The sequence below is a fragment of the Sus scrofa genome, chromosome 5 (assembly GCF_000003025.6).
Source record: "Sus scrofa isolate TJ Tabasco breed Duroc chromosome 5, Sscrofa11.1, whole genome shotgun sequence".
In the NCBI taxonomy this organism is placed as follows: Eukaryota; Metazoa; Chordata; class Mammalia; order Artiodactyla; family Suidae; genus Sus; species Sus scrofa.
This window is the reverse complement of record NC_010447.5, coordinates 92259809-92274873: the sequence shown is the minus strand read 5'-3', so window position 1 is coordinate 92274873 and position 15065 is coordinate 92259809. Positions and strand designations below refer to the sequence as shown.

Genomic DNA, 15065 nt, shown 5'->3' with positions numbered 1-15065 from the left:
GGAGCTCCCGTTGTGGTGCTGTGGTTAATGAATCCGACTAGGAACCATGAAGCTGCAGGTTCGATCCTTGGCCTTGCTCAGTGGATTAAGGATCCGGTGTTGCCGTGAGCTGTGCTGTAGGTCGCAGACGCGGCTGGGATCCCGCATTGCTGTGGCTCTGGTATAGGCCAGTGGCTGTAGCTCTGATTTGACCCCTAGCCTGGGAACCTCCATATGCTGCAGGAGCGGCCCTAAAAAAGGCAAAAAGACAAAATATATATATATATATATGTGTATATATATACACACACATATATATATATATATTTAAAATAGCAGATCTCAATATGGTATCTTGATGAGAGAAAATCCTAAATATTGCTAAAAAAATAGAATTCAGCTGAATAAATTTAAAGATAAAATTGGCTTTATTCAACAATTCATAAATCAGGGTACATCATAAGAGAAGCTTAAACAACATTTAGGTTAAGTCTTGGATTAGTTACGTGGGCTTAGCATAAGTGATTCCATTTGGGGCCTGTTATTTCTTTTTAACAATATTCCCTCTTGATCACACTCTCAGCTGAACTGACAACTGTGATAAAAACTTAAGGCATTAGTACCACTCTCAGCTGCCACTGCAGTTCTTGCAGCTGTTGCAGGAAGGGGGACTCCTTCCAGGGCCCAAGAATGGGCTCTTGTCTAACACTTGAAAGTGAATTGTCTAAAGAGACACACACGTGCTGACAAAGCAAGAGACTTTATTGGGAAGTGGCACCTAGGCAGAGAACAGCAGGGTGAGGGAACCCAGGAGAACTGCTCTGTCATGTGGCTCTCACAGTCTCTGGTTTTATGGGAATGGAGTTAGTTTCTGGGTTGTCTCTGGACAATCATCTTGTTCGATCCATACTTGGTCTGGCCCAGGGTCCTTCTTGGTGGCATGTGCACCTCTCACCCAAGATGGATTCCAGCACCAAGGATCCTGGGAGGTTGTTTGTCTCCTACCTTCTATTGGCCCCTCCCAAATCCTCCTGGTTAGTCTTCAGGGCAGCACCATGTTCCTTGTCAGGGCCTACTGCTGAGAGACAACTCATGCATGTGGCTATTGTGCTAGGCCGGAGTGGGGAGTTCAGTCAATGGTCCCTAACAACTCCCCTCTGAAAGACTTCGTATTCAAGACACTTCTTGGGAATTGAGGCAGAGGTCTCTTTCTTCTGTAACTACTTCTTCCTGGGAGTGGGCACCATCCTGCCTATTAGAATAGAAGTCTCTATCTACCTGATCTAAATTGGGGTATTCTATGTCTGAAACCAGCTTCCACCCTAGTAATAACACTTCAGCCTGTAACTGTTGGACGTAGCTGGAGATAAATCATGTAAACAGGTGAAACAGACAGGGGCCAACGAGGAGGCCTTTCAAGATGATCACTGCAGGGCCCAGAAAAGGAAGGCAAAATTTGGGGTGAGGCTTTAGGGTGCATGACTTTCTTCTGATGGGTTGGTGGTGGGGTAACAGGGAGGTGCAGCAGGAATCTTGAGCTCAGCCTGAAGTTACCATCCTCCGCTTTGGTGGGGGCCCTGGTTCTGCAGAAGACCTGAAGGATACTCTTATGCATAATCCTTGAGGCCAAGGTGGGCAGTTTCAGTCAGTGGTCCCCTAACACAACTTTTGATGATCCCCTACGTGACATTCACAGGTCATGACATCTTTTTGCTGAATCTATGTGATAGTCACAGGTCACGATACCAAGTTCACAGTTGTTTTAGGTAGTCATTTTCTTTGATCCTTCTTTGACATCCCAGTCTTAAGGATATCATTTACTTCATAGTTAGCAGCTGGGAATGTGCATTCAAAGCTTTTGAGAGCACTCAAGACACCAGGGAGATTACTATGATTATTAGAAGTAGGATGATTCCAGATGTCTGGAGTGCCCTCAGAGCCATGGTCCTCCAGATCTCAAAATCGAATGTCAAAGAAAGATTCTATTGAGTGAGTCACCTTCTTAAACAAAACGGCTTGTTCAATGTTCTTGGGCGACTGAGTTTCAATTTCCTTGGAAGCGTTAATCCAGGTATAGCAGATCCTATTGGCCACAGCATTGCCACCTCTTTGCTCAGCTGAAAGATAATCAAGGGCTAGCCTATTATCAAGAACTACTTTGGCCAAAGAGTTTATTTCTTTAGCAGCAAATTCTGCAATATCTTCAAGAGTTAAGGAGAGAATACTGATCATAGCCTCATCTGTACTTCTTCCTAGCCAGGGTAGTAGGGTCCTGTTGAAAGCAGCAGATCCTGAATCTCGAACTCTTCCTGGTAGGTACTTTTTTAACTCACTGATGTAAATTCAGGGAAATTACTAACAAGGTATCTTAGTTTGTTTATGAACAATCAGGAGCACAATTAGAATATCTAAGAGAAATTGCCCAGTTATACACCAGCCATTTAGGCATTCATAGGCCCATGGAGAATGGGAACCTCCCCCGGCAAAGATAAATCCTGTTGGGACACAAACCACTCCCATTAAGTGGCAAGTTAATGGATTCTGGTATTATGGACAGATCCATTTGTCTGAAAGCCCCTTAGCAATGGCCTGGGAGATATAGTTGATGGCATAATCTTTCCAGGCCAATGCCAGAGTGAAGAAAAGAAAGAAGAGTCTCCTGTTAAGTATGAAGTCTCACTCTACCATCCTGGGAGCAAACAGCCTATATCTCTGTCAGCTACCATTCCTACTCATCAATTTGATTCAGAGATCTCCCACTTCTGCACAAGGTCAGATATCAGGTAAAGCTTTTTCAGCTGTGAGCTTTGTAACCAAAATTCAAGACCCTGAAGTTTGCCTGCTGCCTTAGTAGTGAGGAAGATCTGATACAGTCCCTTCCAAGGAGCTCCAGAAGCAGTCTTTACTCTTAGAGATTCTAAGTCAGAAGAATAGGAGAACATTGGCAATGTTAGTTTGAAGAGTTGTAGCCAGATATTTAAGGGAACGAGAAGGACTTGATCTAACCCAGTTTACATATATATAACAAAACCTCAAAGACAATGAGCAGGATTAAAATCTAAAATAGACAAAAGTACGAACATAATTTTTTCTCTCCACAATTATTCCCATTTCTTTTTTCCAAGGATAATCAGAGTAAAACTAACCTGTTTACATTAGACTTGGCCTGATTATTTATCTAAGTGCACCAAGAATAATGATTGACCATATAAGCTCTTTTTTTTCAGACTACTTTGCTAGAATCTTGTGAGCAAGGGAGCAGGTCAGTCTTTTCCAAGGGGCTTTGTTAGTTCCATTAAGTCAATTTTAGTTCCTTAAAATTGTGTAGTCATTTCTGAGTCTATGCACATCTCTCAAATATGACAATTCAGTCAAAGTTGTGGTCATATAGCCCAATATTTCCATTTGGGTCCGATTACTGGAATAAATACTCATGGAACTTATGAAGATAGCAAATCATATCACCATAGAAAGAAATCTTAAAAGTTTCTGCATTCTGCAGTTCCCGTCGTGGCTCAGTGGTTAATGAATCCGACTAGGAACCATGAGGTTGCGGTTCGATCCCTGGCCTTGCTCAGTGGGTTAATCAGGCGTTGCCCTGAGCTGTGGTATAGGTCACAGACGCAGCTCGGATCCCACGTTACTGTGGCCCTGGAATAGGCCAGTGGCTACAGCTCCGATTGGACCCCTAGCCTGGGAACCTCCATTATGCCATGGGAGCAGCCCAAGAAATGTCAAAAATACAAAAAAAAAACAAAAAACAAAAACAACAACAAAAAAAGTTTCTGCATTCTGAAGGAACCAGGTAGGGAGAAAAAGTAGAAGTTTCATCTTGGTTTACAAATGTATGCTTTACCAAATTGCTGCATGTCAGAGATAGCTTAAGAGAAAAGGTTTCCTTAGATCTGGAAAAACAAAACATTAAGGGACCAGCAATGTTTCAGACAAAAAGTCTTAAAAATTATGATCGTTTTTCTCAATTAATTCAGTCCCCATGTAATTAATACTTGTTCTTGACTCCAGTTTTTCCATTATTTCTGGAAATTCTTACCCAGTTCAGTTTTATGATCTTAAATTTATCAGAAACGTGTATTTTCCAAAAATTATTTCCTTAAAGATAAAGTACTTCTGCAGGAACACTTTTGCAAAGTATCAGAGTAAAACATTAACTGTCTGTAAAAAGACTTTTAAAAATGTCCATTGTTAGGGATCTGATGAGAGTTCATTATAACGGAATTGACAGGGAAATTTTGTTATTTTCATGGCACATAGCCTTTTAAGATAATAACCGGAATTCTAACTGATGACATTATACCAGGACAAATCAGACTTTAGGAATTTCATGTAATTTCTGGAAAACTTATATACCTATACAAATACAACATAAAAGACTTATTATTATTATTTTACAATGTTTCCCATGTAATATAACACACCAAATGAACCTAATTAGTTTAACATCTCCTTTTTATAACACGAGAGAACAAATCTTTTGAAATTTTCCAGAGGTCCTCTGGAAAGCCCTGGTTAGTTCCATGTCAAAAAGACATGACCTAGAATTTGGTTGGGGGAGATTTGTCAAAATACCAAAAGTTTTAAAACATTTGGTCAAATAGGGTCATAGGTCACTATGCAACAATACATAATTATTCATTTAACCATGATAACAGTAACAATTACAGATTTCACAGGCAAATACAGAAAGTTAAGTGGTTTTTTTGTTTTTTGTTCTTTTGTTTTTCTAGGGCCACACCTGTGGCACATGAAAGTCCCCAGGCTAGGGGTTGAATTGGAGCTGCAGCTGCCAGCCACAGCCACAGCAATACAGGATCCAAACCACATCTGCGACCTGCACCACAGCTCACGGCAACACTGGATACTCAACCCACGGAGCAAGGCCAGGGATGGAACCCAAATCCTCAGGGGTACTAGTTAGGTTCTTAACCTACTAAGCCACAATAGGAACTCCTTTTTTTTTTTTTTTTTTTTTCTTATTAAGAGTAGACTCATCCATTATTTAATTTAACTTAGCAAAATTTTAAGGTTTCAGGTTACAAAAAAATGGGGGGAAACTAAATAGTTCACCTGAAAATTTTTTTAACTTATTTTTAAATTTATTTAACGTCCCTGTGCTTACCAATTAAGTTTAGATTAACTATGAAGGCTTCCTTAGACAACAGACAACGTTCGTCATCATCCTAAGGGATGTTTCTTGCTGACAATGTTTATAAGAGATAACTTGAATTCCTTTGATCAAAGAGATAACATGAATTCCGTTTGATCAGTAGACTCAGGTAAAATAAAAGCTTTATATCCGTACCTTTAACTCTAAAGACATGCCTGTTTTAATTAAAGCGAGAACTTTAAACTAGCTTTTAAAGAAAATATTTTCCCAGGTCCATGTAAATCAATGAAACTGGAACATACCCTCACACCATGCACAAATATCAGTTCAAAATGGATAAGACAAAACACCATCAAACTCCAGGAAGAGAACATGGGCAAAACATTCTCTGACATCAACTTTACAAATGTTTTCTCAGGTCAGTCTCCCAAGGCAACAGAAATAAAAGCAAAAATAAACCAATGTGACCTAATCAAACTGACAATTTTGCACAGCAAAGGAAACCGTAAAAAATAAAAACAAAAATCAGCTTACAGAATGGGAGAAAATAGTTTCAAATGATGCCATTGACAAGGGCTTAATCTCTAAAGTATACAAACAACTTCTACAACTCAACAGCAAAACAAAAAAATAAAAAAACTCAATGGAAAAATGGTTAAAAGACCAGAATAGACATTTCTCCAAAGAAGATATACAGATGGCCAACAAGCACATGAAAAAATGCTCAACATCCCTAATTATTAGAGAAATGCAAATCAAAACTACTATTAGGTACCACTTCACACCATTCAGAATGGCCATCATTAATGAGTCCACATGTAACAAATACTGGAGTGGGTGTGGAGAAAAGGGAACCCTCCTACAACACTGGTGGGAATGTAAATTGGCACAACCACTGTGGAAAACAGTATGGAGGTACCTTAGAAAACTAAATATAGAACTACCATATGACCCAGTAATCCCACTCTTGGGTATATAGCCAGACAAAACTTTCCTTGAAAAAGACATATGCACCCATATATGTTCACTGCAGCTCTATTCACAACAACCAAGATGTGGAAGCAACATAAATGTCCATTGACAGATTAGTGGATTAAGAAGATGTGGTGTATATATATATATATATATATATATATATATATATATATACACACACACAATGGAATACTACTCATTCATAAAAGAGAACAAAATAATGCCATTTGCAACAACATGGATGGAACTAGACACTCTCATACTAAGTGAAGTAAGTCAGAAAGAGAAAGACAAATACCATATGATATGACTTATATCTGGAATCTAACATGTGGCACAAATGAACCTTTCCACAGACAAAGAGTTCATGGACATGGAGAACAGACTTGTGGTTGCCAAGGGGGTGGTGGAGGGAGTGGGATAGGCTAGGCATTAGGGGTTAATAGATGCAAACTATTGCCTTTGGAATGGATAAGTGATGAGATCCTGCTGTACAGCACTGGGAACTATATCTAGTCATTTATGATGGAGCATGATAATGTGAGAAAAAGAATGTACATATGTATGTGTGACGGGTTCAAATTGCTGTACAGTAGAAAGTTGACAGAACACTGTAAACCAGCTATAATGGAAAAAAATAAATATCATTTAAAAAAAGAAAAAAAAAGGAAAATATTTTCCCAGATCCTATAAAACTGAAATTCTTTTGGGGTTGTTTCTGTTATATTTTTGAGGATTTATAGAAGCACTTTTCTTTAAGCCAGTTAAATAGAGCTCTGGCGTTCCCATCGTGGCACAGCGGAAACAAATCTGACTAGGAACCATGAGGTTGCAGGTTCATTCCCTGGCCTCGTTCAGTGGGTTAAGGATCTGGTGTGGCCATGAGCTGTGGTGTAGGTCGCAGACGTGGCTTGGATCTGGTGTTGCTGTAGCTGCTGGAAGCAGCAGCTATGGCTCCAATTAGACCCCTAGGCTGGGAACCTCCATATGCTGCGAGTGTCACCCTAAAAAAAAAAGACAAAAAAAAATAAAAATAAAAAATAAATAGAGCTCTTTTACAAGTTAATTCTGTAAGTGTCATCCGGAGTAGACAAGTACCAAGTATCTACACACACACACACACACTGAAAACATATAAACAAATGTAAACAGAAGACTAATAGCTCCCATTTTACTAGTTATGAGAGAAGTTGTATCTAACTTACAGTTCTGGTTAAGGGACTGCTTAATGGCAGTCCTGCTTGAATGGCTAAAGCTAAGTTGCAAATAAACTTCTTCCTTTTGTTTTTCTTCTGATAAAAATTACCTACCTGAAGTTTGTACTTTAAATTTACTTCTCAAAGGCGCAGAGAAAAAAATGCAACTTGCTAGGCTGTTAATGTACATAGAGGAGGTTTGGGGATTGGCTAAAAAAAAGAATAAGTGAATTTTGAACTACCTCTAGAGCTGCATTTCTAGTTTTGTGAAGATTTGTAAGATAAGTACAGTTGCTTTTAATTCCTCAAAGAATTGGGTTGAAGCCTAAATGACATCATAGATTGATCCACCCATAAATTCTTTTACAAGGACCTTGTAAGCTTTTTTCTTTCCCTTTGTGTACATACATTTATTTTAACTTAGGGGAGAATGTCTAAAGCATTTCCTATCATGCTCCACATATTAGCTTCCAACTTCTGGCCAATTTCTGACCAAGAAGCTATTTAAATTTTTTTTTAATATGTTGTCAGTTTCAGCCAAGACAAATGGTAAATGTTTATGCAGAATTGAATAACTCTTTGGACTTAGGAGACATCTTCAAAAGAGAATGCAAAGGTATTTTTTCTCTCTTATCATATCCAGGAGAGCTGACTCTGGTAAGAATTCCCACCCTTAGCTGGCTTTTGCCGGTTTTCCCAGAATTCCGTCTATAGGTTCCCAGTGAGCTCTACTATCTACCAGAATTTGGCAAGGTTTTTTCATCAGTTTTAGTTCCTTAGCTGTTTAAGGCAAAAACATAGCCATTTACTGGAAAAGTCCCTCAGAGCCTCATCATCTCTGGGAGGGGTCCATATGGGAACCCCAATTGGAAATTAGATATGGGGGCATTTGAGTTGATATTGAAACTTTGCATGGGGTCTTTGAGAACAGGCTCTTTTCCATTGTCCCCGTTGCTTACAACTGAGACCCTGATTTCTTGGCCAGTGTTGGTATGATGAACCTTTAAGAGGATATACTAGGGGAGGCTGAAGTGTTGTTTTAGACACCTTTGATGTCTTTGATTTTTCATTAGTCTTTTGCAATCAGGCTTTTGATAAAGCTATTTTGGAATCTTGAAGCCTTTTGGAAGTTTCTGCATACCAATCAAAATAGGTATCTCCTCTTGTTTGTTTGTTTAATTTGGGAACCCTTCTTCCAAGAACACTATTAAATCAACAATCTAGTCTGACTGCAACTTTCCCCATAATGGCTATTGTAATCGATGTTGTCTTCTATAAAATTTTGCCATTTTTGATATCTACAGCTTCCAGAACTTGATTCTTTTTAAAATTTTTTTTTAAATGATTTTTATTTTTCCATTATAATTGGTTTGCCGTGTTCTGTCAGTTTTCTACTGTACAGCAAAGTGACCCAGTCACACATACATATATATTCTTAAAATAAACAGATGTGCTGAAAGGTGGTGCACTTAACACTTCGGCTTTTAAGGATCCTATCTGTATAATTTATTTAGTTAGCTAAGTCTTTGGGCTTCTCAGAGCCTTACTCATATGTTAAAGGAATGTGCTGCTGGCTTGGAGAATAAGTGGTGTTTTATAGTATAACTCGCTGCATAGAAATTTTTCTTGAGGTTGGCAGTGTCAGTCTTACCTGTTCTGTGACCACCTTATCCTAACAGGAGAATTTTTGGGTTAGTGGGTTCTTTAACAGATTTCAAATGCTCAATCTAGAGTTCTTCTGTGGGACAGCAGGTTAAAGACCTGGGATTATCACCGCTGTCACACAGGTTCAATCCCTGGCCTGGGAATTCCATATGCTGCGGGAACGGCCAAAAAAAAAAAAAAAAAGAAAAGAAAAAGCTCAGTCTTCCAACCAATTTTTGTGGCTCTTTGGCTTTGAGGTCCCCATTTGCAATAGCCTTTACCTCATGCACGCATTAACATAAAAGCAGTAACTAATGAACAAAGACTGGGAAAAGGACTGAACCAGCAGACCCCAGCAAATAGGGACTGCAGACTGATTGCAAACAAAAAGGATTCCCAAGTGGTGTAGCAGATTAAGGATCTGGTGTTGCCAAAGGTGTGGTGCAGGTTCAGTCCCTGTTCTGGACCTTCCAGATGCTGAGGGTGTGGCCAAAACCCTAAAACGAAAACCAAACGAATGCGGAACTGCTGGTGCCACTGGCAGCTCCCACTTTGGAATCTGGGGAAGGATTCCAAACAAATGGAGAATTGCAGATTGAATTGCCAATAGGTCCCAGTGTGAAATCTGGGGACAGAACCAAGGTCTAGGATTTAGATGTTACTGGAACTGGCCAGTAGTAGTTCCTGTTCGCACCTCCAGTGTAGAACTGTGGGGCTAAGGAAAGGGCTGAACCATCAGATGTCAACAAATAGGAACTATGGACTGGGGGCTCAGCATAATAAGAAAACTGCAAACTGCCACTAACAGTTTCCACTAAGGCCGTGGTGCAGAATTAAGGCAGAGATTTCCACTCAAGTGGGAATTTTGCAGTAAAAAGCCAGTTAGATCAGGAGCTCAACATAAAGAGAGCAGATCTCAGAAGAGAGAGGAACTTAGCCAGCCACCCTAGGAAATGACAAGAAAGATAGTAAACTTAATTTGTAGGGTACCGCCTGTATTTCTTGTCCCTGAGTGCAATCAGAAATTCACTTTGGATTCCCTCACACTCGGTGAATTTGTTAACAAACAAATTCAACTGAGAAAATGTTAAGATCAAATTGGCTTTATTCAGTGATTTATGAATCGAGTAGCAGCCCATTCAGTAAACAGAAAGGACCTTCAAAGAGCTGCACAAATAGAAGGTTTTATAGGCAGAAAGGGGACATGAAAAGGAAGAATGTATGTTTCAGATAAAATCACCTTCCTTTGGGGGATGGAGGGAGCCTCTTAAGCAGATTACCTTGGTGCTGACCAGGTAATTCCAGATTGACAAATTACATTACTGGGAGGGGCTGAAACTGCAGTTAGGTTAGATATGAAGTCTCACTTGGGTAAAGTGGGCTTAGCACAAATGACTCCGTTTTGGATTGTAATTTTTCTTTTTTTTTTCAAATATGTATGTATGTATTTTTAATTACTCAATAAATTTATTACATTTATAGGTGTACAATGATCATCACAATCCAGTTTTATAGTATTTCCATCCCACACCCCCAGTGCATCCCCTACCTGCCAAACTGTCTCCTTTGGAAACCATAACTTTTTCAAAGTCTATGAGTCAGTATCTGTTCTGCGAAGAACTTCATTGTGTCCTTTTTTTCAGATTCCTCATGTCAGTGATAGCATTTGATGTTGGTGTCTCATTGTCTGACTTCATGATATTTTCTAGGTCCATCCATGTTGCTAATAACACTATACAAATGCATTTAGTTTTACAGGACAGACACCTTGATTCGCTAAAGATACCTTGCTATTCTGCAGTCAAATGCTCCCACCCCTGAGCTATACCTCCAACCTGGCTGTTCTGAATGTAGGCATTTCAGCAAAGTTATAGTGCTTCATCACATAAAATATAGCACAATTTCTATTGTTACCCTCATTCTCATGGCAAAAACCTAGAAATGGTGAAACCTTTGAGAAGAAAGGAATTAAAATGGTAGCCTTATTCCTGTGATGCTGAGTTATTTATTTAGTACAGCTGTAATTGTCACATTTTCCCCTCAGTTGTTGATTACTGCAACTTGCCTGAGTAATAAGAATTTCTAAGCCGTGGGGAGAATTTCTTTGTTTATTTTCTTTTCGTTGTAAGTATTTGTGATTGTGAACAGTACTGGACTTGTTTCAGTAGCTGATTTCAACTAATACATGATGTACTCCTGAGAATTCCTGGTCATTAAAATAAATTGGCCTTCTACTTCATGAATTTGATCAGCTTGGGAATTTGTGTATTGAATTTATGTTAAATGAGTTGGAGAGACATATTTCCTAACTCTGTACAGGGTACCATCCAAGGCTGTTTTCCGAGGCTTTCTGAGGAAGAGAGAATCATGGAAACATAAAGTTAGAGTTGTCAAGTCTTTCCATGATGCTGGTGGCGCCAGCATCTCTACCCTGCATACTCTGGAGCATCTCTAACAATACCAGTGTAAAACCTTGGAGTGTCTGATATCCAAAAACCAGTATCTGATCTCTTTTTCTTTTGTTGTTCTTTGTGTCTTTCACAATTTACATACGTATCCAATTTCCAGGGCGGGGAATTCTCTTTCTCGGATTTCTTCATTTCAAGAAATATAGTAAAACATGATTATAAATATTAATCCAACTTTTTAATTGAACACACACTTTATTGTATTCCTATCATGTGCTAGCACAGTTTTTCATACTTGGGATACCTCGGTGAATAATAACAATAAAAAGAAATCATATCTCTCATAAAGATCACATTCTAGTAGAGGACACAGATAATAAAAATAAGTAAATAAAATGTAAGTTTAATATGTCCAAACTTTTTTTTATTGTATTTCCCTAGGAAAAAAATTATAAATATACTCCCATATATATCGACTATTTAAGAATTATTTCCAAATTGGCACATCATAAATCAAATATACTTTAATAAAAAAACCAAGTTATTTCCATGTACTACTCTACTAATAGATACTCAAATTTTACATTGGAAAAAAGATCAATGTTAGCTGAAGATATAACTTTTTCCATTTATTTAATGGATTATTTTTCACGCTATTTCTTGTTTATGCATCTTGCATTAGAGATCAATTTATTGACTACTGAAGATAAAACACATATTTGTTTATTAAATAATAAAACAATTAGAAAAATTTACATGCCAATTCTTTTTTTTTTTTTTCCCAACATCAAACGCTTCCATTTATAACCAGAAATTAGAACAACTCATAAGGAAGACTGAGGAATTGACTGCTTCCTTCCTTGGAGGTCTTAAAATGGGCTGTGAAGGTTTGATTTTGCTGCAGTTTTGCTTCAATACAGGGTTATATAAACTTTGTGACCTCCCAAGTCACTTTCAGACCAATGGCTTTATGGATTCTAAGCAGGAACAGTTTTCTTTTGCCTTGGAGAGAAGTTCCTTTCCATGTCCTAAGCCAGGGCAATGGGTTCGTACTGACATGCATGGAGCAGCCACTAGCAGAGGTGAAGGTGGCTCAGTTACGATCCAGAAACTTCTCCTTGCATGAACTCAGGGCCCCTGGGGAGGCTCACCTTACGCGGCCTCATAGGGGCTATTGGTAGCTCCCGCCTCTTAAGACTTCCTGCGCCTGCTCCGCATCTTCCGGAGGATGCTGGGGATGCTGCCGGGAGGACTTCCTGTCAGGGGTACAGAGGCTTCTGCTACCTCAGGGAGGGTTGGGTACTCTTCGGTCATCTCTTGAGATGTCTGGACCTCGACCAGCTTCAGTTTCCTCATGTGCAAAATGGGGATAATTTCAGCCAACTCACTGGCCCTCGGCTCAGAACCTCTCCATTCTTCAAGCCCTGGGCTGCCGCCTCCAGGACGGTGGGGGCTTTCACTCAGATCCGGCCACTGGGGTCATCAAAGCTTTTATATACACTCAACTCCCACACAGACTTGCTGACTTGGGTTCAGAAATACTCCCAGGCCGGGTGGGGGTCCCTGCTGCCATGCATTCTGGAACCGTCCAGGCCTAAGGGCCTCGCCGGCGCGGTGCTCACTGCTGGTCGGCAGCAGCTCCAGGGGGTGCGGCGTGTAGATCACCACGTTCTTGGTTAAAAGATGTTGAGAGTTTTGACTCTTCTTCTGGCTGACAGGACACCTTGGAAGGAGTCATGATAGTGAAAACGTCTGTATTTTCATCACTGCAGCTGTAAATGTGGTGCATCCTTTCAGCCTTCTCTCCGCAAAGGGGCTGGGGAATCAGAGGCCTCTCTCTGAACCCCTAGTCGCGAGGTTTCCTAATGCAAACTGGCTCAGGGATCACTGTGCTGGTCCACAAAAGACAGGCTGGTGCTGTGAGCTCCACCAGCCAATTCTTTGCATGCTATTCATGATAATTATTTGGCTTAGGAACAATAGCAAACAGAAGTACTAGAGAAGTTAGCAGTTCAGAGCATCTTAAGTGATGGGCTGTCAGTTTCTGAAACCAATATAATTTTTAAAAACAAATTGCTAAAGTTGTACAACCCAAGTTTCACAGTTCTCACGTTAATGTAAATAGATCCATACTCTGAGTTTCATTTTTGCTTCATTAATGGAAAATAAACCTGGCTCTACTTCTCATGAATATCTTCCCTGAGAACTAGATGGAATGTGGCTCAGTTTGACTATGTCAGAATAACCTATGTTTAAATTACTGTAATGAGATTTTTTTTGCTGATGCATTTATCACCATTTGTGAAAGTGGCAGTTTTAAGTATTAAAATGTCACTGTAGTGACATGACCATATTAATCTCAAATTTGTTAGCTGTGCAACAAAAGTCCATGTGAATGTTAGAGGCTGTTTTATCAGGCGCTTAACCCAATATCTTGCACTAAATATTTGAAAATGTGAAGAATGAATAAAGGAAGATGGATGTTCATTCTCATAAATTACATTTAATTGTCAGAGAGAATTATGTTGGTTCTATCTCAAAATGTATCTAGAATGAGATTTCTCCTCACTATCACCATCACCCAGGTCCAGACCACCAAAAACCTCTTTCCAAAACTGGAAACAAACAAACAAACAAACAAAAAACCAAGACTCCTTCTGTTCTGGTCTCTCCGAATCAGCCTTTGCCCTAATCTCAAGAGGGCAAATGATCCTTTAGAAACAGAGCAGATCACATCATGTTGCTCAGAGTCCTCCAGTGTTTCCTTCTGTCTCACTTAGAGTACAGGCCAGTGTCCTTGAACTAAGGTAGAAGGGTGTGTGGTCCACGTTGTCTTTGTCCTCATCACTTATTATTCCCCTCCCTTTTCCCTCATCTTAACTCATGCGATTTCTGCCCTGATGGCCCTCTTGCTAAGCCTGAATGTGTCACGCATATACTTATTTCAGTTTTCACAGTTTCAGAGTTTTGCTTGTTTGTCTGTTTTCCTGCCTAGAATGCTTGTGCTTTAGATATCCACAGGACCCACCATCTCCCTTCCTCCTTGTCTCCCCTCAGATGCCTTCTCTACCACTTTGAATAAAGTAGCACTTTCTCCCAGAACAATCCCTAACCTCTACCCCTTTATCCTTCTTTATAACACTCAGCAAGACATGACTTATTTTATATGTGTGTGTACATGTATATATAGTTATTATCCTTTATTTTTTGTTTCTCTATATTAACCTATAATGCTCCAAAGTTTATAGAATATGACTCAGACAAATGGTAAAAAGAAAACATGCCCAAAATGTTATCCTGTTTCTTTACAAATAAAGAAACCAATATGATGTTAAAATCTGTTCAAAAGCTTGGGTGAAACTAGGCACTGTAATAAAGAAATATCAGGATAGGATTGCTGGGTTACATACAGAACTGATTAATGTCTTACAGGAAAATAAAGTGTAACCTTTGGCACTATGTATTTCATTGGACAGAAATTATTTGATCTCTGCTGGACCAAATTTACAAATTAACCTCTGCTCCAACAGAGTTATAAAATAGCCCAGTTGATGGTAAGTCAAGCCCAGGATTGCACTGAAAGGACACTCAGTAATCAATTTTGCCTATATCCAAGTTGCAAATAATTTTTCTGACACTTACAAGGTCAGGTAACTTAATTTTTTTTCTTTTTCTGCTGTATCCCCAGATCCTCCAACAGTAATGGACAGATAGTATTCTTTTATCTTAGTTTAGATT

General features: G+C 39.3%; 1 pseudogene; it reads right to left on the bottom strand.

The window, feature by feature from the left end:
• Positions 1153-13116, bottom strand: LOC110260599 (annotated as a pseudogene).